This window comes from Monodelphis domestica, chromosome 1 (assembly GCF_027887165.1).
Source record: "Monodelphis domestica isolate mMonDom1 chromosome 1, mMonDom1.pri, whole genome shotgun sequence".
NCBI lineage: Eukaryota > Metazoa > Chordata > Mammalia > Didelphimorphia > Didelphidae > Monodelphis > Monodelphis domestica.
In genome coordinates, this window is record NC_077227.1 from 343,325,635 (window position 1) to 343,349,294 (window position 23,660).

A 23,660-nucleotide genomic window follows, 5' to 3' on the forward strand; every position below is an offset into this window, starting at 1 on the left:
CTGTAGGTGATTTATAGTTTGTATTCATGTAGGGAACACCCAAACTGATGAACTCCCAGATCAATAGTAAAAGAAGCATTTATAACTGGTTTGGTTTTCAAATAAGTAAGCTATGAAAAATGGTCTAATGAGAAGCACCCAAGGTGGGAAGACAAGTGTAAGTATTAAAATTAATATTCAATAACTATTACATTTTATAAAGTTTATTAATAACAACTAGAGTAAAACTTGCTTAACTTGACCACAAGGAAGCAGAGGAAGAGGGAGGAGTCACAGCAAACTTAAATAAAATTATGTAAATGTGAGGGTACAAGAAAAGGGAAAAGGAATTTTAGGAAATGTAGTTTTTAGGGGTTCAAGAATTTCCAACTATACACAAGAGATGGTATAGATTCAAGTCCTAAGTCCAGACACGAAAGGCTATATTTTCCCACAGATTACCATGATGGTCCTTGGGTTTCTCATCTTCCAAGGTAATTGAGTTGTGCCTGGAACATCGTTCATGATTCAGCCTCCCAATGATTTGTTGTGCCTTATTATTTCTTGGCTCTGCCTCTCACAGTCCCCTTGGCATGCTACTGCAGTTCATATTTGCCACTGCCACTCATGTCAATTTCTAAAGTTATCATCCTTTGAATATTAACTGTTTCCCTTCACTCTCTGACTCTGAGGCTATTAATGTTCTTTCTCTAATGAGCTGCTTTGACCATTAATTGTAGCTATTTTCTGTTCTGGCTACTTTTTCCCCCTTGGGAAAGTGTTAAAACTCATTAATGACACAGACCTAGATCATCATTCCTTAGACCATGTTTTCAACTTGGTTATTAAGACCTTGCCACCAATGACTGAAACACAAAAGTGTTGCTTAGATAGATAGTACTGTACTTTTCTCTTACTGGTTTCCCTCTCTTTTTCTACCCCAACTTTTTTTTTCCCCAATAGAAAGTCCCCCATGCTTTATCCCTTATAAATTTAGGATGGATGAGTTCTTTTCAACTTTTGTCATGTTGCTGGCAACTAGTTTCCAGGCCACGTGAATGGCTTTGGGGCTTTAATAAGTCTAGAAAAGGCAATTTTAGACACTGGTGGTGGTGGGAGGGAAAATGGAAGAACTGATTATCTTTGCCCTCTCTCTTGCCAATAAACTGAAGGTCTTTATCCCCCATTGCATTGTATTAGAAGTTTTGTTTTACTCTGCTGTGGACATATAAGATTAAAAAAAAAAAACCTGACCAAACTCTGGTTTTAGAACTGTATGAGATTATTTAGAACTGTGTAAGATTTTGTTATGTCTTCAGCCATAGTTAACCTAATGTAGGAGCTAAAGACCTGCTTATGTCTGATTCCCCTTCTCTCTGCCCACCCTCCTTTATTCTCTGTACTCTCTATTTTCTTTTCTCCCTCTATTTATGCAAGTGCCATCCTGTTAGTCTTTGGAGTTACTATAATATGTCAGTTGCATTTAGCTCCTCCAAAACTAATGATCTAATATTCTATCTCACTCTCCCATTTCCAAGTTCAACTCATGTTTTGTCTTATGTAAGTACTCGGGTTAACTTTGTAATGTGTATGAGATGATTCTCACATGCAGGAAACAGGAAATATGATAGAAAAGTTGAACCCCACACCATGAGAAGTGATTTTCAGAGTGTTTATGTGTAAAGGAGTCTCCCTGGACGACAATTCTCTAATTTCCGCACACAGCATGAATGTCTAAGCTTTTCCAAAACACAGGTCTCGTGATGTTTACACAGCCACATTAACCCTGAATCCCTTGACAGGAAAAAACGCTGTCATGTTAACATTCAGATTGGCACAAAATGATATGGCCAGACCAAAAGAAATGTTTTCTTGTGTACATACATTGTATACACAAGCATCTAATCATGATTTTCCTATATGGACTGAGCATATAAGTGAGACATAATTATACAAAAAACCCACGCATAAATAGACCACTAGTTTACTGATCTAATATAAATCGTGACGACCAGGAATAAACAGAGCATGTCAGTCACTTCACTACAGAACTGATATCCTTTGGATTCAAATGATAATTCAGTGCATGGTAGAAGCAAACACTGTTTAAATTTCTAGTGCCTTGTACCCAATATTTTTGGAATTAGTATGGGGCATCTTTGAAGCCATTTGCATTTCTGGTCATTAGTATTAAGAATAAAGGGAATAATATAAACAGCACTAATGTGCTAAAGTCATATTCATAGCAGATGTGTATTAAAGGCCTTTGGCTATGAATCAATTTCATAGAACAAAGCAGATATTCCATTCATCGAGCTGAGGGGAATCAAGCAATCACTAAGCAATGCATTCAGTCCTACACTGGGGAGGGAGAATGACTGTCTTATGTTAGGTCCTTTGCTTTCAAAATCAGCTACTTATCTTCTCATCTGCATTTGGCCCTGTACTGTCATTGTCTTTTTCCATTTTTGCTGGATTTAGAAAATCTTGAGTTGGTGTAGTAGAGGTACATTGACTGGTTACTTCATCTGAACAGCCCCTGAGGAAAAAGATCAATGTTACGTCAGACACAATGTGAATGTCCTTGCAAAGTGCTTAATATTAAAGTAAAATGTTAAATCAAGAATTGGGGTAAAAAGGAGAGGGGGAATGGAGGAAGGAAGGGAAGGAGGGAGGGAGAGAGAGGGAGAGGGAGAGGAATGGAGAACAGAGAAGAAGGAAAGAGGGAGGTGGGGGGAAAGATAGGGAGGAAGAAAGTATGAGAGCTAGGAGAGAAGGAAAGAGGCAGAAAAGAGCATGAGATAAAGAAGGAAGAGGAAGAGGACAAAAGAGAGCAGTGGGAGAGAATGAAAGGAAAATACAATGAAAGGGAATGGTAGGGATTTAGAGAGAGAATGGGAGAGAGACAAAGACAGGAAAAGACAGAAACATGGAGACACATACAGAGACAGAGAAATCCAGGAAGAATGACAAGGAAATAAAAAGAAGGAAGGAGAAAGAGACAATATTTTGCTCTTTTATTATAGTACTTGAATTAAATATTTTCCATTATCTTTTGTTGTAGTGATATATGTGGCAACATTTTAGCTCTTAATATCTGTCTGATCCATTAAAAGTACTCCTGTGCTCTGATATTGATTCTTTTATTCTTCTCTTTTTGACATGAAGGGGCCTAGGAGTGTAAAAAAAAAGAGAAAGAAACAATTAATAATGGTTTATATGCTACTGTCCAATGTGATTCTTAGGTTAAAAGGTAAAAAAAAAGACATTAAAAACTGCTTGTGATCTATATATTTAAATAATTCCTTTTCTAGATTAGGACAAGTTAGATCAATTACTGATGGCCTTGGAAGTTCTTTTTCTTCCAGCTGAGGAGAGCTTCACATCTGTTCAATGGATGTTATGTATGACCTAATAATAACCTGCCTGCATATCCCTTTGTATGCTATATACTTTGACTAAACTAGCATTCAATCTTGGTTTTCTAGCTTTGATTGAGCATATAAGTGAAATATAATTAAACAAGAGTAATTCCGGGAAAGATAAAACATTAGCCTACTTAATGCAGTATAAGCTATAATAATTATAAACCATTTTTCTGACAAAAACTGTGAGATAAGTGATGTATTATCATTTCCATTTTACAGATAAGGAAGCTGAGATTTTGGAATGGAAAGTGATTTCCTTATAGTCAGATAACTAGAAAACTCCAAAATCTACATTGGAAGCTGTGTGGTCTGCCCAACATTCTATTATATTTTACTGACCAGATGTATTCTGGGTTACCCATGTATCTCAATAATTCCTTTTTCCATGCATGTTACTGGAGGAAAACCAAACCAAACCAAATCCAAACCCAAACTATTTATGGAACAGGAAGGGGAGAGGCTAAAATAACTAGGCTTTTGGTCTACACAGTTCAGACTTATGAGTCAATTACTTACTACCTTTGTACTTACCAAGGAACTAGTAGTTGTTGTTTTTTTTATATGATGGGCACAGTTCTTTAAAGTCAAATAATATTCATCTTTTGATTATTTATTGTTTAGGATTATCTGTACCACTGATGTAATCCAATTGCATGAGTTAGTGAGTTGAATTGATTCACTAATGTTTTAGATGCATATGTTATTGGTGACCTAGAGTTCAATCAATGATTTCAGCAAAAAAAGAGAGAAAGAAAGAAAAAAATTGAGGAGGATAGTTTAGTGCTGGGAAAAGGAGTTATGATTTCTATAGCAAGCTTTAATATATCCTTGAAATAATATAGAAACAAAGTCTCAACCATAAGCCTGAACTTGTACAGGAATTAAAGAAAAAAAAACTACTTTGTGAATATTTTTGTCACCTGAAAAGTGAAGATGGATACAATAATAATTAGCTGTATATATTTGTATGGACGGTTATAAATTTTAAAAATCCATGTAGAAGAACAGCCATTTCCAAATGATGATAAAGATTCCTTGTTTGCTAAAGGTCCAGTGATTTCATTATTTATGAGAATTATGAATTAAGAATAATGAATAAACATGGTTTAAAATTAATAGATACTGTGTTGAATTCTCCCATGGAACCAGATGGTCCTACTGATGCATGTAAATAGTTAATTTATTTCATTTGGAGAGCTGAATGTTGAATAAAAAATGAGATATTTGTCATTAAGGTACATTTACTAAATGTTAAAAACAAATGCAAAATCAAATCAAGGGCATATCTTTTGTTTTCTTTTTTGGTCATTTGGGAATAAAATTTAATGTGCATTCAGACTTTTCAGTTTATGATCAAATATATTTATTTATATCAAAAGAACACCCTTAAAATACTAATTCTGATTAACAACTATTGTAAAGCAGAATGGTGGTACAGCCTTGGAGGTAATGAACACCTGGATTCAATTCCTGTGTCAGACTCATACTAGTGAGCTGCTTTACCTCTGATTGTCTGGGCTACAATGAAAGATTATAAACTACAAATGATTAGCATTGGTCTATACAGCAGAGATTTCTTCCTCCAACAAAATCGTAGGCTTTGAACTATGTTTCCTACCTCCAAGTAAATTGTCGTTTTTATTATCCCCACAACTATTTAACATAGCATAGAATTTATTCCTTCAATTTTCAAATAGTCACTTTTAGTGAAGTTCATGGATGGAACCAGAAAACAATGGCAGATATTTTGGGGGCGGATATGCATGTGTGTGTACATATCAATTCTTTATTTAGAAAAAAGAATATGAATAGAAATGTGATAACTTTATGCTTCAAATTATAAATCAGCCTAAAATGTTTTCTGATTTCAATGAAGCAACATTTCTATTCTTTGCTATTCTATCAATGTCTTTCTTTTGATGGAAGAGAGATTTTCCAAGAGTAACAAAGACAAACTCTTGTCAAATCAGTACTGAGGAAAATATAAAATGACTTGTTTACAAACAACTAGAACCATCACATATTAAAATATAAACCATTGTAGTTGAATTGCTCTGTGTGTGTGTGAGAGAGAGAGTGTGTGTGTGTTTTGAGATGTTACATAATTATCAAGGACTCATTTTTTTGTTGGGAACAAGCAAACAAACAAAAAATCAATACTTGCTTTCAAGGAGCTCCTTCTTATATAGGCGATAACACAAAAAGCTATGAATAAACAAGATGTTCTTTCTACAGGTTAAATTGAAGATGATCTCAGAAGGAAGGCGTTATAATAACTGGCAAATCAATCTCAATTAATGAAAGTTTTAATAATAACTTCATTCCTAAGAAATTATCAAAACTCTGGATAATGAAAAATTTTAATGACTTATGGAAAAATAGGGTGAATGTCCAAATTAACTCTCATTGGCAAGGAAGGCTTTTGTATAATAAAACTCTTTATTCCCTCCAATAATCAATAATAATAGTACTTTTAAAAATCAAACAGTACTCAAAAGAAGAATTGCAAATGATTAACACTAATATGAAAATTCTTCAAAATAATAATAACAATCTCAAATTAAGACAGCTTTATAGTAAGAAAATTGGCAAATACAACAAGCAGAAAATTGGGAAACATTACAAAAGACTGGAATAGTCAATGTTGAAGGAGATGTGAAGACTCTTTAATGTATCATTAGTAGAGCTGTGACTTGATACAACCAGTCTGGAAAGTAATTTGGAATTATGCACATAAAATGATTAAAGGTTCATATACTTATGTCATCCACTACTAAGAATGTACACCAAGGAGTTTAGTGACTAAAAGAAAAAGTTCTACATAGGCCAAAATCTTTATAGCCACACTTTTTTTGTGTGTGTGTGTAAGCAAAGTACATGTCATTTGATTGGGGAATGACTAAACAAACTGTGGATCATGAATGTAATAAAATACCACTGTGCTCTAAGAAATAACAAACATAATGTATATGGAAGAGCATGAAAATATGTATGTGGACTGATGCAAAGTCAAATAAATGGAGCCAGAAAAAACAATATATCCTATGACTATAACAATATAAATGAAAAGAACAATAATCACACAATCATAAAAAATGAATGTTGGGAAATTATAAAGAACAAGCCTGGCCTACAAAGGGAACATGAGAATAAACAATTCTTTCTACTTCTTTGTAGAGGAAGGAGTCCATGAATGTTGGGAATTGCATAAAATATCAGATCCTTTTTTTATAGGATTGAATATTTTTGCTGATTTTTTCCCTTAATCTGTAAAAAAAAAAAATCTTTGTTATAAGGATGGTTTTCTGGGAGAGAAGGGGGAAAATGCAAGTAATCAAAAACAAGCTACACTAATAAAACATACTTTAAAAATAAAAGGCATTACATTGAATTTTGTTATTTGTCATTGTGTTATTATTTTTTCTAGCTCTATAAAATAATTATTTTGTAGTTTGCTTGTTACATCACTAAATAAGTAAATTAACTTGTCATTTTTTATTATATTGGTTTGGCCTGTTCATGGGCAATTAATATTTCTCCAGTTGTTTAGATCTCTCTTTATTTGTATGAAAACTGTTTCATAATAGCATTCACTTAGTCCCAAAGTTTTTCCTGGAAGACAGACTCCCAGGTATTTCATATTGTCTGCAGTTATTATAAATGGAATTTCTTGGTCATCCTGCTGGTTTTCATTGGTAGTATAGAAATGCTAATGATTTATGTGGGTTTGTTTCATGTCCTGCAACTTGACTAAAGTTGTTAATTGTTTCAACTAGTTTTTTGTTTGATTTTTTTTAGGGTCCCTTATGTATACCATCGTATCATCTGCAAAGAGTAAGTGTTTTATTTCCTTATTACTTATTCTAATTCTTTGAATTTCCATTTCTTGTCTTATTGTTACAGCTACCACATAGTACAATATTGAATAAATAAGGGTAAAAATCAACATCCTTGTTTCACCCAGATCTTTTGGGAAGACTTCACATTTATCCCCATAGCAGATGATAATTTTTCTTGGTTTTAGATGAATATTATTTATCATTTAAAGAAAAGCTCCAATGATTCTACTACTTTTTAGGTTTTTTATAGGAATGCGTATTGAATCTTGTCAAAAGCTTTTTCTGCATTTTTATATAGTCATTTATGCTGACAGAAATCCTAAAATAAATTCCATTTGGCCATAATGTATGATTTTGTGATATGTTGCTATAATCACCTTTCTAGTATTTTATTTAAATTTTTGCATAGATTATTAATTAAGGAAATTGTTCTATAGATTTTCTTCTCAATTTTTGCTCTCTTTGGTTTAGATATCAAATCCATACTTGTTTCCTAAAAGTAATTTGATAGGACTCCTATTTTATCTATTTTTCAATATTTTATAGAATACATTAGAAGATCCATCTGTTGCTGGGAACTTTTTCCCAGGGAGCTCATTTATGAGTTGTTCAAATTATTTTTCTAAGATTATATTATTTACATATTTTATTTCCTGTTCTATAAATCTGGGCAGTTGGATCTTGACAATAAGTCATTAATCTCACTTAAATTGTCAGATTTACTACCATAAAATTATGCAAAATGACTCCTAATAATTGTTTTAACTTATTCTTTATTGGTCAAACATTTTTCATTTTCATTTTTAATACTGGTACCTTTATAGCATGTCATTATAATTGAATGACTCAGTTTCTCTGACTTAGAATCCAGCACTGATCTTTTCCTCAGGAATGCCTAGAAGTCTTCTATTTCATTAAATCCCAATTTATTTTTCCTTTGAAGTATTATATTTTCTTTTGCTGGTAGTTTATTCTTGATTGTAACTGAGTTTAAGTCTTCCACTTACTGGAAATCTCGTTCCTTACTAGGGTCCTTTCTAGCTCTAAATCTGTGATACTTTGACTTGCTCAAGATTACATAGTTTGTAGGAAGGGTCAGTATTTGAAACCTAGCCTCCCTAACTTTTAATCCACAGCACTTTCCACTATACCATGATACTACCTCCTGTGAAACATATTGCTCTTAGACATGGTTCACCTTGTTTAGTTATAATGACCATGACATAGATATACTACTGTAGATACATAGCTAATTGATTACTCAAAGAATTTCCCTTCAGGCTAGAAGTAGGGCATACTCATTGCTTCAAAATGGAAACATAAAAGAGGCCATAGAATAGCAAGTTCAAGTTCATTTCTACTTATGAGTGATTATTAGAACTGTTTTTTATTTGACGAATTCATTTATTTCTTATCTTCAACTTCTGGGTCTCAAAGTTCTGAGATTTTTATAAGCTTTTTCCCTCCTTGTCTCCCAAAATGTCACCTTATTATTAATTACCTAGTTTTGATGGTTTAATGAAGCATTTTAACATGTGGTCTGCATAGATTTTATTCAAGAAGTATCATTAGTACACTTTGTGATCTGGAGTTAGAAATGTGAAGAAATAAGTGGAATTTTAGCTCTTTCCACTTATCTCAGAAACATTACCAGAAAGATAATTGCATCCTTTTATATTCTCCTTTTGCTCCATAGGTTTGAATTCACCACAAGTCTAGCCAATTTTGCAAGAAAAATACCTAGTAATTATTGGATCATACAAGATTTCCATGCTAATGCCCCAAGATTGATGAACATAGGTTATAGTGTGTGGGATGGTAGAAAAATCACTTGACTGGAAATTTAATGATCTGGGTTCTAGTCTTAGGTTTATTAGTAGATCAAGTCACAGTGACCTGAGCAACATATTTCTCTTCTCAGAGTTTCAGCTTCCATATGGGCAAAATGAAAGGAATTAGACTCAAAGTTTCCTTCTACTTCTAAAAGTCAATGTTGTTATCCAGAAAACATTACTGAAAAATGGCAGCTTTACATATTTTTTTTTTAAAAAAACCCTTACCTTCCTTCTTAGAATCAATACTATATAGACTATGATGTTAGGCAATGGGGATTAAGCAACTTGCCCAGGGTCACACAACTAGGAAGTATTTGAAGCCAGATTTGACCCTAGGACTTCCTGTCTCTAGGCCCGGCTCTCAATTCACTGAGTCACACAGCTGCCCTGGCTTTAAGTCTATATAAGCCTATATAGAAAGTCATAGAAAGAAAATATGGTTAATACACAGGTTACTACAATTCTTCAATTGTGTTTTCTGGAAAAATTTGTCTAAGGAGGACTTTTATATTGACTAATTTAGATGATTAATGAAATAAAATCGATTTCATTTGACCCCATGTATATACAACATGTATGATTATAGAAATTATTTCCTCATGTACTAGAATGTGGTTATTCAATTGCTATGGCAGAATAAGAGTACTAATCTGTTTGGAAGTGGTAGCTGATTCTATCTTGGATCCTATGATTTTATGTGTGTGTGTCTGTCTGTGTGTGTGTCTGTGTGTATGTATTGGGGTCATGTGGGGTTGCAATGGGGCCCTTAGGAAGGAGAAATATGCCTGAAAAGCTTTTCTCTTTTTCGCTGAATACAGGTGAAATACTTTTTATCCTGGTACAAATTTGGTACATCCCATTCTTTTTCTCTTCCCTTGACTATCTTAAATTGTAATAGATGAAATATTTTACTAAACATTTTGATTTTACAGAATTATCTTTCTCTAAATAACTTTGAAGGCAATGCCATTTATTGTGTTCTAGGAGTGAAGTATAAAAAAATATGATAAAGAGATAATAGTCCTTGAATTAAAGTCTTGCCTTTGATATGTACTATTAACATGGCCATGGACAAATAACTTAAGGTTTCAGGCCTCCATGAAATGCTCTAAAACTACAAGTTGAACGTAGATTGCTGATATAGATCAGTGGAAGACTGTCAATGCTATGATTTCTCCACATAGATAAAATTTCATATTCAGATGAAAATATCCATTTTCTATCATATTTTAGGGATTAAAGAGTTTTAGGGAGATTGAAGCCAGAGTCAGATGAAGGTAACCACAATTCTGATCTCTTTGTTCCACTAACTCTTTATGGAATGTAGAAAAGTCAATCTTTCTGAATCAATAGAATTATAGAATCGCATAATGGTACATATTTGAAAAAATATTCTTCAATCCTTTGTTTGATGTTCTCTAGGAAAGGAAAACTCACTACACCTCCCAAAACAACTCATTTCAATTGAGATAATTTTAATTTGTAAGAATTTCTTTCTCATCTTATCACAAGTCACTTACAGTTTCAGTATTCTCTGATCCTGTCAGAATAAACATAATTTTAAGTACTTTAAATATTATTCCATTTTGTTCCTCACAACAAGTTTATGACATAAGGAGTAATATTATTCCAGTTTTGTTGATTAAGGAAACTGAACATGACAGGTTAAGTGACTTATCCAAGGTCACAAAGCTAGTAAATCTCTAGGACTGCAATTGAACTCAGATCTTTCTGACTCTAAATTCCATTATTTTATCGACTTTATCACCTGGTTACCACTAAGCTCTTTTGATTCTCATCCTCTGAATTATAGATTTGGCTAATAGAACTTTATTCTAATATAATAATAATTATGGAAAATAATGTGACAATCCTTTTTCAGAGGAACTCAATAAAGAATAAGAATGGCCTTCTTAGTAGAAGTAGAAGGAAATAGATTAAAAAACTACTCATTTATTTTTTGATTGGTCAATGTATATAATCTGAGTTAACCAACTTCAAATATTTTGTCATCTAAATGAGAAACAAAAGATTTGAACAATCAATAGGAAAATTAAAAAATGAGACAGAGCTCAACAAATTTAACATAGGAAAAAGTTATATTAAGAAGGATTTGGGGAGTAATGAATCTAAGCAGAAAACAGATTGTCCTAATTTCTATTCAGTACTGATAGGACAATACTAGATTTGGCTTCTAAACAGTTTCTTTAATTCTAGGATAGAAATTGAGTATTCCTTCTCTCTGCCTTCTTATCATCACTTTTCATAAGTTCTGTGAGAAACAGAATATCCAGGGGATTTTTTTTAACCCACCAAAACATCTTTAGTGAATGAATATTTGGGGATATCCAATGCATTAACTATGTCTGTAGAGCTTGATGCTTTTTCCTTTCTCAAGCATATGGATAAAGGTTTAAAAAGTATGAGAATCTGAAATTTTCTCTGGTATTTTCTCCCTCATTTCACAAAAGAAGAACAAGACATTTTTATCTTTGTCTGTTTCCTGGGTACACTATCATTTTCTTTTTTAAGAGATGAGAAACTAGACTCCGAGAAAGAGAATGATCTTGATGGAAAGCAATTTCTATGAGGGAGACTAAGCATAGAATAAAGAAAAGCAGCCTATTTTCATGTAGGACAATGAATCGATGGTATCCCACTCCATAAGAATCAAAGGTTTCTTTGCGACCTTGACTTGGCATATATATATATATATATATATATATATATTCTACCCTATGCCCCAATGCCTATTTTTGCATATCATCAAGAGCCCCTTAATGAAGTGTAATAAAAAGGTCAATGATTGAATAGTCCATAGATATATTAACATGGTGACATCTCAAGGCCCTAGAGAAAATCCATTTTAAGCTAGGCTATTAGCAATTTGCTGGCCTCTAAATGGAGAGCTTTGGTTGACATAGTTATCAAGTAATGAAAAAAGGCCACAGTCTAATCAAGCTTCAACTGCTTCTTAAGTATCTTATACAATGGCTCTGTAGTTGGAAGGGTTCTCAGAGGCCATCAAGTCTAACTTGCTCATCATTCAGGTGAAGAAACTGAAGACTAGGGAAGGAAAATTACTTTCCCCTGGTTACACAATGAATTCAATGCAGAACCAAGAGCAGCATTTCTGTTTCCTAATTCTCAGACCAAGGCAGAGGTCTGTTTCCTGGGTCAGGCTTTTTTCTATATTGAGAAAACCAGAAAAGAGATAAGAAAAGCTTTTGATCAACTATTGAAGTAAGTTTCTTTGGGTGAAATGTTACTGTTGGATGCAGAGTTGTGATTGGCATTCTGAAGCCATTTGGAACATCCACCTACAAGCTTCCCTCTTTCATATCATTCTCATACTGATTACAGGCTATAGATCAGTAAAAAAAAATTCATAATGTACAACATATCTGTGGCACAAGGTATTTCCAAAAAGCTTTGCATTCATTAAGGATGCCATCTCCAAACCCCAGAAATCTGGCCAGTCCCTTTTCATGTAGGAGGGAACAGTGATTTTGAGCATGACTCATCAAAGGTCTTTCCCAAGTTGAAAGGGAGGCTGAAGACAATGATCTACATCATTCAACCCCACTCCTGCTGCCAGATGTTCCAAGATCTATTTTCACTTGATATCAAATTGTTCAAAACAAAAGTGCTTTTTAGGGGGCAGAAGAGGTCAAGAATTAGAGAATAACCTCCATTTTCCATTTGACTTTACATCCACAGAGGCTACATCCTTCTGTGGCAGAGTTGAGAGTTAGAATTTATGATTTGGGGGTCATTCATATGTAATGCAGTGTAATGGGGAAATTTAAGGCTTCTGGGAGAAGGTTATAATATAGTAATGGTTACAAATGTGGCTACAAGATTTATATAATATTGAACAATGGCCGCCAAGGAATTTACTTATGAAATTCCTAAAATGAAACACTCAAGTCAGAATGAGGTTTATGGAGGTTTAATCACACTGGGAGTAGGGAAAAGGTTAGGGAGAGAAGGAGAGAAGAGAAAAGGGAAAGAGGCTACTCAACCTCTGACCAAGGCAGGGGGAGTTTTAGGCCCAAAGGCCCAGGTGGAAAGAATCAGTCCTTAACTCACGTGACCGATCTGAAGGAAAGCTATCTGCGGGCGTCCTCCCTCTCCAAGCTCCTAACACCAACCCCCTCTAGCTCTCTCCACAGGAAGTGAGCGAATTCCAGAGGCTGTTCCCTACCTCACTTCCTGTGTCTCACAAATCCAATGGTTGGCTCTAGCTTGGCTTAGGACAGCCCAGGTGGGCAGTTAGTTATTTCTGCTTTGTCATTGACTAGCACATGCCCGTGTATTGTGGGTGTGCACAATTTTTGGGTGCTAGACCAAGATGGAGACTTTTAAAATTCACAGCAGAGATTAGCTACCTTCCTTAACTCTACTGGGAAAGCCAGGCTTGGAAAAGAGCAGGAGAGGCCGAGAAAATTTCTAAGCAAAGATTTGATGAAAGACATATTTATGGGGGCAGCTGGGTGGCTCAGTGGATGGAGAATCAGGTCTAGAGAGGAGAGATCCTGGGTTCAAATATGACCTCAGACACTGCCTAGCTGTGTGACCTTGGGCAAGTCCCTTAACCTCCATTGCCTAGCCCTTAACTCTCTTCTCACTTGGAACAACACACAATATTGATTCTAAGACAGTAAGTAACGGTTTAAAAAAAAGACACAGTTATGTTCAATGAACTTAGAGACTTCATCTTTGGAAAGGCAGTTGAATTTCAGGTTTTATGACTCTTATAGAAGATCCTAAATTTGTAATTTTCAACTCTTATCCTTTCTTTTCATTGCTTTATCACAATCAGTGCACAAGTTCAGTAGCAAATGAGAGAAGGCTCTTTGTTCCCATGAATCAGTAAGAAGGAGTATTGGATTTAGAATCAATGGCCCTGGGTTCTAATTCTCCCTGTCACTAAATGAATGTGACCTTGGACAAGTCACTTAACATCTCAGGGTCTCAATTTCCTCAACTGTAAAATGAGATCTTTGGTCTAGATGGCTTCTAAGGACTCTTCTTCCACTTCTAAATCAATAATTTTATTTATTTTATGGGTTGACTTCATCAGGGACACACAGCCTATTACCTAGACAGGAATGATTACCTACAAAGTGAAATATAGCAAATGGATAGCCTGAGTGATGAATTTATCTTCACAAAATAAAAAAAAAGGAACAGAGGGAGACTACATGGACATTGGTAGATGTTCTATGGAAGATTTTTAGAAATACATACTCAAGATTCATATGGAATAAGATAGACATTTGTATTTGTCAATACCCATACTAGTATATTAAGTGTTAAAATATCTCTTTTATAGCAGTAGCCTATGATTTTAAAATTTTCTGAAGCCGTCTTCATTTTTACTTCTTTATCAAAGCATTTTATGCACAATATGAATATAGATAACCTTGTTTGTTTGTTTTTAATTTAATCTACCTTTTTCTGCCTGCCTAGCCATTATTTCCTCCTTCCCCAGGTCTGATCTCTGGGGCACACAGCAATGATGAGGAACTGAGGAGAGTAGAGGAGATATTTTCTGAAGTTTGATGGGAATCAGGAAATGGGGCACTGGATTTTCATAGGAACAAATGAATAAGAACCATATTCCCTGGAGTCAGAGAGTCTGATGGTAGAAACAAGGCCTGGAGCTTACTGCTCTCATTTGTGGGAACCAGGGTCCCTCTTGGTCTTGCATCAGTGAGCTCCCCCGAGACCAAAAGCACTTCCTGTCAGTCAGCTCCAAATCAGCGTTTACTCTGGCCCAGACTAGGAGCTGCCAGACTCCTGTCTCTCCTGGTTGGAGACTTAATTCACTGTTGCTGAAGCAGCTCCAAGAGTATGATCAGGAAATAGCCTCAGCCAAAGGCATTTGCATGTGGTTCATATTTAAAATGTGCATCATATTATACTCCCTTTGCTACTCTTTGGTCAGTAAACAAAATATCTACCTGTTAAAAGCTGCAACATATTTCAGTGTGTACGTTTTCCAGAGTGGATGAAGAAAGAATATATATGAATAAATATGATACAATTAAACATAATTAACAGAATTGCAGACTAACACATGTCCCATTGACATCACCCATCACAGTATTATTTATTTGATGCCTATAAATATATCTACATTTTTCACACTGTAATACAAACTGTAATGTACAGGCATAAATCATCTCTTAGATATAGTAGATAAAGTGTCAGGCATGAAATTGGGAAGCCAGCTTCCTAAATTCAAATCTGGTCTCAGATACTAGCTATGTCACACTGGACAAGTAGCTCAACTCTGTTGGCTTCAGTTTTTTTTTTTTTTCATATATAAAATGATCTGGAGAAGGAAGTGACAAACTTCTACAGTATCGTTACCAAGAAAACTCCAAATGGGGTCATGAAGAGTTAGGCCTGGCAGAAAAACAACTGAACAACAACAAATTTATTCTTCAATATTCAGTTCATTTTCTACCTCCTTAAAACCTAACTACTCCAGTCCTCTTTGGTCTCTGACTAATTCAAATTCTTATGAAACTTGGAGTCTATTCCATAGAATTCAGTCCTTACCTACCTCATATGCTGGGTTATATAGTTTTCCCTTTTTCACAGGGGCAGTCTGAAAAATGGAAAGAGCACTGAATGTGGAATCAGAGCACCAGAATTTAAATTCTGCCTTTGGCACTAATGATATATTTGTCTTTGGAAAAGTTGTTTATTCTCCTGGGGCAACAGAATACTACTCTGTAACACAAAGAAACTGAACTAAATGACTTCTGCAATTCCTTCTAGCAGTTATTATGATTCTGTGTGCACAATCTTCTCGTGCTTCTTCTCTCCCCATGTATATTATATACTACTTGAAGAAAGGGATCGTGGTTCATATTTCTTCTATAAGATGTTAATATATATGAATGCATTTTGCAACAATAAATTGCCATGTAAAGACAAGCTGTTCTCATCTTTCTCATCACTATTATTTCATCATCTTTTTATCATCATCATTTTTCATCATTAATGCCATTTTGGGCATTATCTCCCTATTAGAGTCCTCTTCCAATGTCTCATCATGTGAAAAAGGGACCCTTGTTTCTCAAAAATCATTCCAATAAAACAATAATGCTTACTGTTCATATAGTCTTTTAAATCCTGCAAAGGAATTTATGTTCAATCCTACCAGAAGCCCTATGAAGTGATCATCATTATTATTTGCATTTTACAGAAGAAGAAACTGAGATTCAGAGCACTCAAGAGGCTTGCCCAGGGAAATACAATCTCTAAAACTCAGAGGTCATATCTAAACAAAGGTTTTCCTGTCTGTATGTTCAGCTCCCTAGCCACATTTCCTCTAAAATGCAAACATTGGCCATTCCAACTAAGCTAGAGAGTTTAAGGGTTAAAATAGGGGTTTTGACAAAACAAGAGAGCAGCTTTTAATAATTTAAGCTTAATGAGAATATAGTAGATTTGTAAATTAATATTATCCCTTTAAGCCAGAGAAAAGAAAACTTCTAGCAGCTTTTAACAATTAACAATTTAGTTAAATTAAAATAGAGATAGTAAAAGAATATAGTAAAGGAGGGAAAGATAGAAAAGAGGAAAGAGAGATTACTAATCTTATATCCTATAAATATACTTAAAATTCCTAATAACTACATCTAACTGTCTTCTGAGGACAACTTCTTCTTGCTTGGTGCACAACAGGCTTATCTCACCTACACTATCTACAAATGATTCACTAACTCCCTACCTCCCTAAAATAATGGATAGCCACCACTCACTCACTCCTTCAATCAGTTTTCTATAGCATCCCAAACTGACAGTAGCCAACTGACAGCAGATCCTTGCCTATGAGACAGATGTCCAGCTCTCTAGAGATCCCAGAGGCATAAAGCCTTCTAAAGGCTAAAGCCAAAGGCCCTCTCAGTAAGCTCAGGTCTGCCTTTATATTCCAGCAACTAAAAGCCAACCTACACTACCAGCAACCAACCCCCAATGACCAGCTCATGTCTAGCAGTCCACTTCTCAACTGCAAGCCCTAACTGTCAGCAACCTACAACCTGCAATTGACACTGGTTCAGCAGGGGACTCCCTAGTTCCTACTTCCTGTCACTGTGGGCTGGTTAATCCCTACACATCTCTAGGGTAAGAGGAATGCCAGGTTCCCCATTAAATTAAAGAAATTAAAGAATGCCTTTTTACAATAGGGTTTGGATATACAAATATGACCTTATGCTGCTACTAAGGAGCAATTTGGCTACATTCATAAAAACTTATCAGCAGGAGGCTGACCGTCATCAAGTGATGAAATTTTTTCTTGGCTGTGGCTATTTGAAAAATCATCTAAGATAAGAAGGACTCGCAATATTCCTAACTCCCTACAAAGCCTTGTTTAGGTGTCACTTTCTAAACAAATAATTTGTTAATCATTCCAATAGTCATTTGTTTTACTCAGGAATTAATTTGCATTTAATCTGTATATATTTTGGATTTATTTATCTATGAATATGGAGTCTCCCCACAGTAGAATGTAAGCTCCTTGAAAGCAGGAGTTGCTTCACTTTTGTGATAGGCTCTCCATGCCATAGAACACATAGGTACAACAAATGTATGAATTAATGAGTGAACAATGGGAGGCCAGTGAAAATACAACCCTTTTGAAATAGCCTTTCTAGTGGTCTCCTAGCACTGTCTATGAGCATAGACAATCTTCATATACACCATGCTTTCTATAGTATATCTAATATTTTCAAAGATGCAGTGATAGCCACCTTTAGCCAATATCTATACTCTTTCAAAAGGTTTTCCCAGGGGGAAAAAAAAAAAAACATGTAACTGTATCCACATGACTTATTTGCATCTAGAGTCAAATTGAATATGTAAGTAAGCATTTCAAATCCAGCTGTGTGTGACTCTGCAGGAACCCAAGTACTAACTCAGCATCTCAGTTCACTCTCTCATCCTCTTGTGACTTATTTATAGTACACAGCTATTGTCTCTGGTATGAGTCAAAATTCACGATGTTGCCCTGCTGTACTCTCTCACTTCTCAACATTGTAATAAACACCTTCTTGCTTACTGGATGTTTATAAGAGATGACTCTTGTTTATCAAATGACGTAGTTAAATTTATCTGAAGAGCAATGGAAAATGCAATGTGTAGGAAGGCTTATGAATTTAGTAAATTGTCTTTTGAATGTTAAAATTATTCTAAGAACATTGAGTACAAGAGAGAGAAGAGAGAGAGACACACACAGAGAGAGACAGACAGAGACACAGAGAGAGGGAAAGAGGGAGGGAGGGAGGGAGGGAGGGAGGGAGGGAGAAAAGGACAGAGACAGATAGAGACAGAGACATATTTTATCCAAAGGAGGAAAAAGAAACAAAATCAAACTAGAAGGATTTTTTGGAAAAAATTTTCAGGTTTAATATTCTAAATTCCTGGCTTCATACAGGTCAATATCAAGCATCTCTCTTCCTGCATATGGTAAGTGAATAGTGCATTTGTAGCATAGCAACGTCCCATTATAATTAGTAAAGTCTCATGCTATAGGAGCAAAGTAAACATGCACCTTTTTGAAGAGGGTTCTTTTTTAGTCAATCTAATGAGAACTACAATGAAATCGATTGCTTTGGAAAAAAAAAGTTTGGCATGGAGGTCATGGTAAATAAATACTTTCAAGAAGAACTTTTGGTATGTGTGAGGGAAGTCATGTCAACTTCTTACTCTGGAAATTGTATAGATGAAAACTCAATTTTGTTTTGCTTTCAAAGGAATTTTTTTATAAATGGAATATTTTGATGTGCAGCAACAATATGCATTCATATTTATGTTTGCCGTATTGGTGCATGAGAGCAAAACTGTGAGTATATACACGTTGTTCCCAAATGTGCTCTATTCAGAATGAAAATTTAATAAACTGCTTCTTTTGAAGAGACCAAATATTTCTTTTTCTAGTTTACATGGACTCAAGACCTGGTCCTCCTCTTCACTTTGACAATTGCCTAATTAGACCTAAACTTTTCAGTGGAGGAGATTTGGAAATCCTGTGGACATGGGTGATGATGACACACCTGTGTCAATGAATGTGGAGATCAAAAGCAGATATTCAGAAGACTGAGGAAAGAAACCTACAAATAAGTGGAAAAAGGGAATCTGAGTAATGATGAAGATTGTACATCTTAATTGATTCAATTACCCAGATAATTACTATTGTTTGATTTATATAAGAATAGCTACAATAATAGCTAATATTTATATAGTGCTTTAAGATTTGCAATGCACTTTATATATGCAAACTCATTTAATTTGCACAATAGCCCTGGGATGTGAGTATTTATTATGGTTTTCCAGTCATTTCAGTCATATTCAACTCTTTGTGACTCCATTTGTGGTTTTCTTAACAAATGGTTTGCCATTTACTTCTCTAATTTATTTTATATATGAGGAAACTGAGGGGGAAAGGACTAAGTGACTTGTCTTGGGTCACACAAATAATGTCTGAGACCAGATTTTAACTCAAGATGAATCTTCCTGACTTCTGGTCCAGCACTATCCCCTGAATCACTTTGCTCCTTATAATTCTTATTATCATTCCTATTTTATATATAAAGAAATGTAAATAGAGGCTATGTGATTTGACCAGGTTCACTTAAGTTCTATCTGAGGCAGGATTTGAACTTAGGTGTTCTTGACTCTAAGTCCATCTCTCCATCCACTATGTCATCATGGTTCAATGGATAGTGGACTAAAACTCGAAGTTGAAAGACTTGCGTTAAAATCCCAGCTATACCATTTGAGGATCTTTGGTCAATTTTCTCAATTTCTCTGGATTTTAGTGTCCTCAAATGTAAATAAAGAGAGAGGATTTCAGCTATTATGGTCTACTCCAAATCAAAGTCTTATTGTCCTTAATAAGAGCAAATCTGTTTACTTTGTGATTTCCCCCCAAGTTTTGAGTCCCTCCTTAAAACTTTTGTGAAAGAACTAGGGTCTCTGAAGAAGAAAGGGCTGCAGAATCATGAAATAGCCGGAAAGCAACTGGGAGATTATTTTGAGTTCAGAAAAATGAAACATTACCAAATATTTTTACTATATTAATAGAAACACATAAGCTTTGGAAGGCATATTGTTATATTTATATCTGTTATATAAAATATGGGGAGAAAAGATTAAAGGGCATATCAAAGGAGTTCAAAGTATTCTAGTAACTTTCTTTTCTTTTACATATCTACAGGGGCTTCCTTCCTTAAAATTTGAGATGCCAGGTCTGTGAAATTACACATGATTTATCACCTTAACACAGAGATGACCAACAAAAATGGTGGCCACCCCCCTGTATTTCTAAAGACAGGGTGATAATATTTTCTGAAGGATTTTTTTCAGGATCCATGTTTTTACAAAGGATATTTTTTTTGTATAAAACCTTGTTAACAATATATTTTCTTTTCTTGAAACCAGAATGGTACCAGAAAATCTAGGACATATGGTTGCTGTGCCTAAAGGATCTTCTCAGGTACTTGAAACAAATACTAAGCCTACAATCCATGTAGCAATAAATATGAGATCAACTTTAAAAAGTTTTCTAAAAAATACCTGACTGAATGGGCAGAGCCCTTTTTTAATCTAAAGTCTTTTCCCTAAATTTCCAAATCATAAGCTCTACTGCAAATCAATACAAATAAAAAATATGTAGTGCCAGTTAAAAATGAAAGACAGAATAGCCTCAAAACCAGGAAAACCTGGATTGATGTGTCAACTCTGATGAATAGTAGGAGTTGGGAAGCCTGAGCAATTTACCTAACCTTTAAATACTCAGAGTGACCAAAAGATTTTAAGTTGCTGAAAAGGTGCCAGTCTGTATTAGTAAAGAGTGTTTTCTCACCAGATGAGTCCTTATACCTATAAAGTGATAAGTCTAGTTTATATCCCAATCCCTACAGAAAGAAATGTTGGTCAGTGGAAAAGACTAGGTGTGCAATATCTAGGAATATATCATCATAATAGCACAATATTCTAGAAACCCAATGACCTTAATTAATTGTGTAAGGCCGCACTATTTGACAGAAAATTTTGGAAACCTGTAAAAGAGTTGGGCTGTAATTAAGTTTAGGCCAAAATATCTACCATAATAAACTCCATATGTATATATGATATGATCGAGGTTTTTAAAAGTATCATACAATAAACAAATCAATGAATGAGGGAAGGAGAGACTTCAGAAATATGGATGTAGGAAGAGTTCTTAAACAAGGAATAAAAAGAATCACACAAAATAAAGCAGACAGTTTAATTGCAGACTCTTTTTCACAGACAATAAATTCAGATAAAATTTTGAAAAGGAAAAGAGTTATTGAGAGGGAAAAGCTTTAAAGATACTTTCTCAAGTAAAGGTCCAATATTTAAGATACACAGGGAACTAATTCAAATATACGTGAATAGTTATCATTCCCTAAAAGAAAAATGGTCAAAGAATATGAACAGTCAGTTCTCGAAAGAAGAAAAGCAAGCTATCAAAAACCATGTGAAAAAATGAGACTATGTACTACTCATAAGAGAAATGTAAGTAAAAACACTTTTGAAACTCTAAATTGCTTCCATTGTTGTAAAAAATGACAATAAGAAGAAATTTATAATTGTTGGAAGTTCTATGGGGAGACAGGCACACTAATATACTTTTAGTAGAATTGTGAATTTTATTGAATCATTCTAGAAAAAAAAACCATGAAATTATATATGCAAATGTATTGAACTGAGCATATCCTTTGACACAGAGATACCACTACTAGGCAGATAGTAGACCTCAGAGATTAGAGAATGAAAACCATATTTTAAAATATTCATAGCAATGCTTTTTGTTATAGCAAGGAACTAGAAAGTAAGTTGAAGGTACCCATTAATGAATGAATAGATGATCAGATTGTGGTATAGGAATATAATAGAATATTGATAATCTATAAGAAATGATGAAAATGGTAGTTTTAGAGAAATGTAGAAAAACCTAGTTGTACCGATACAGAGTGAAGTGAGAAGACCTAGAATGCCAATTTATACAATGACTAGTGAGACTTCCACTTACTTTGTGACCATGGACAAAGTAACTTACCTCTCTGGGAACCAGTTTCCTCAGACATAAAATGAAATGGTTAGTCTAGTTGATATCTAAGTTCTTTTTTAGATCTAGAATTCTGTGGTTTATGGCATACAAGGAGTTTTCAAAACAGAAAAAGGCTCATTTGTTCTAGAATTTCTGGGAGTTAAGTATGTTGCCTACACAGATTAGGAAAGCATCAGCAAATTCCAGAGCCATAACAAAGACAAGGCAAACAGGGCTTTATCCAGAATATTAAGAGTTGGGGTATGGGAGAGGCACATGCTTCCCTCCCATGATGACCTCTTGTCCCTCTGTCTCACCTTGCTGAAAAGAGCCAATATTTATAGCATGCCCTCTATTCCTATGGTCCTGTTACCACTTGCAAGAACAAAAGCCAGGAATGATGGTTACCTTGGAGAGAAAAATTTCTCTTTATATGGAAGAAGTACTCCCCTTAGATTTTGGTGCCCTAAACAAAGCCACATTCACTTCATCTTAGTTACAGGTCTGATACTTTTTGAGTCTGTGAGGGTAAGGTATATAGATCCTAGAAGTTCTGGTACCAATGAGACATCATTCTCCAGGCCCAAATCTACTCATGGTCAGATTTTTCTTTACAGCACTTTATTTTTTACCAAACTGTCCTCTAACCTTAATTGTTTCCACGGATTGAAGAAAAATCAAGGCATGGAGCTCTAGTCATTGATAATCCTGGGAAGTCAAGTGATTTTTGCTTTCTTGCTCACTGAGAACATGCCAACTACAAATGACCAGTGTTTTGTTGGGCAACTCTAACCCTGGACTCTTGATTCTCTTCTTCTACCTGGAGATTTTGGCTAGCAGTCAAATTATATGCCTAAAAATCATATACATTCTATAATACAGAATAAGGACAAAAATATTGACCCAAAAGTTATTGGTCAATACAATTTTCATACAATATGCTAAAGATTTATGATGTTGTAGTGGGGAAAACAAAATAAAAAACCCCAAAAATAATAAAAAATGAACACATTGATTCAAAACTCAGTTTTGTCATGGTTTGTCTACATATTCTTAAAAAATATTTCTTCTTGTAAGAAAAACTCTTTAAAAATGCAAAGCTTTATAAATGATTTGTTAATAAAATAATAAGAGAGTGTGAGATTCAGAGTGAGAGAGTCCTTGTTTCAAATCCTGCTTCAGATACTCTGACTGTATTTTCCTGGTTAAGTTGCTTACCCTCTGTGAGTTTTTGGTTCTTTCTTTGCAAAAAGAGAATATTAATAGCACCTACCTCACAAGATTGTTGTGAAAATCAAATATTAGATGTATGATTTTTTTGCATACTTTAAAAAGCTACTACTACCAATTATCATCATCATGATCACCTCCACTAAATTCTACTCTGATGTCCCTTTGGGCAATGAATATCACCCTAGGTCCCCAGAACATTCCAAAAGATGGAATGAAATGGAGGGTTCAGTCAAGTTAAGAAGGTTCT

At 34.6% G+C, this 23,660-nt stretch overlaps 1 long non-coding RNA gene across 2 annotated transcripts in view; it reads right to left on the minus strand.

The window, feature by feature from the left end:
- Positions 1 to 200: 200 nt before the first annotated feature.
- LOC103104546 (uncharacterized) overlaps positions 201 to 23,660 on the minus strand; it is a 32,204-nt gene continuing 8,744 nt past the window's right edge. The window contains exons 2-4 of one of the 2 annotated variants that reach the window (XR_008915128.1): positions 3,939 to 4,118; positions 3,009 to 3,151; positions 201 to 2,518 (exon numbers count right to left, since the gene is read on the minus strand). This is a non-coding gene — a long non-coding RNA (uncharacterized LOC103104546). Of the gene's footprint in view, positions 2,519 to 2,974; positions 3,152 to 3,938; positions 4,119 to 23,660 lie in introns of those variants that run through there. The other variant, XR_457740.2, reaches the window with a different exon arrangement.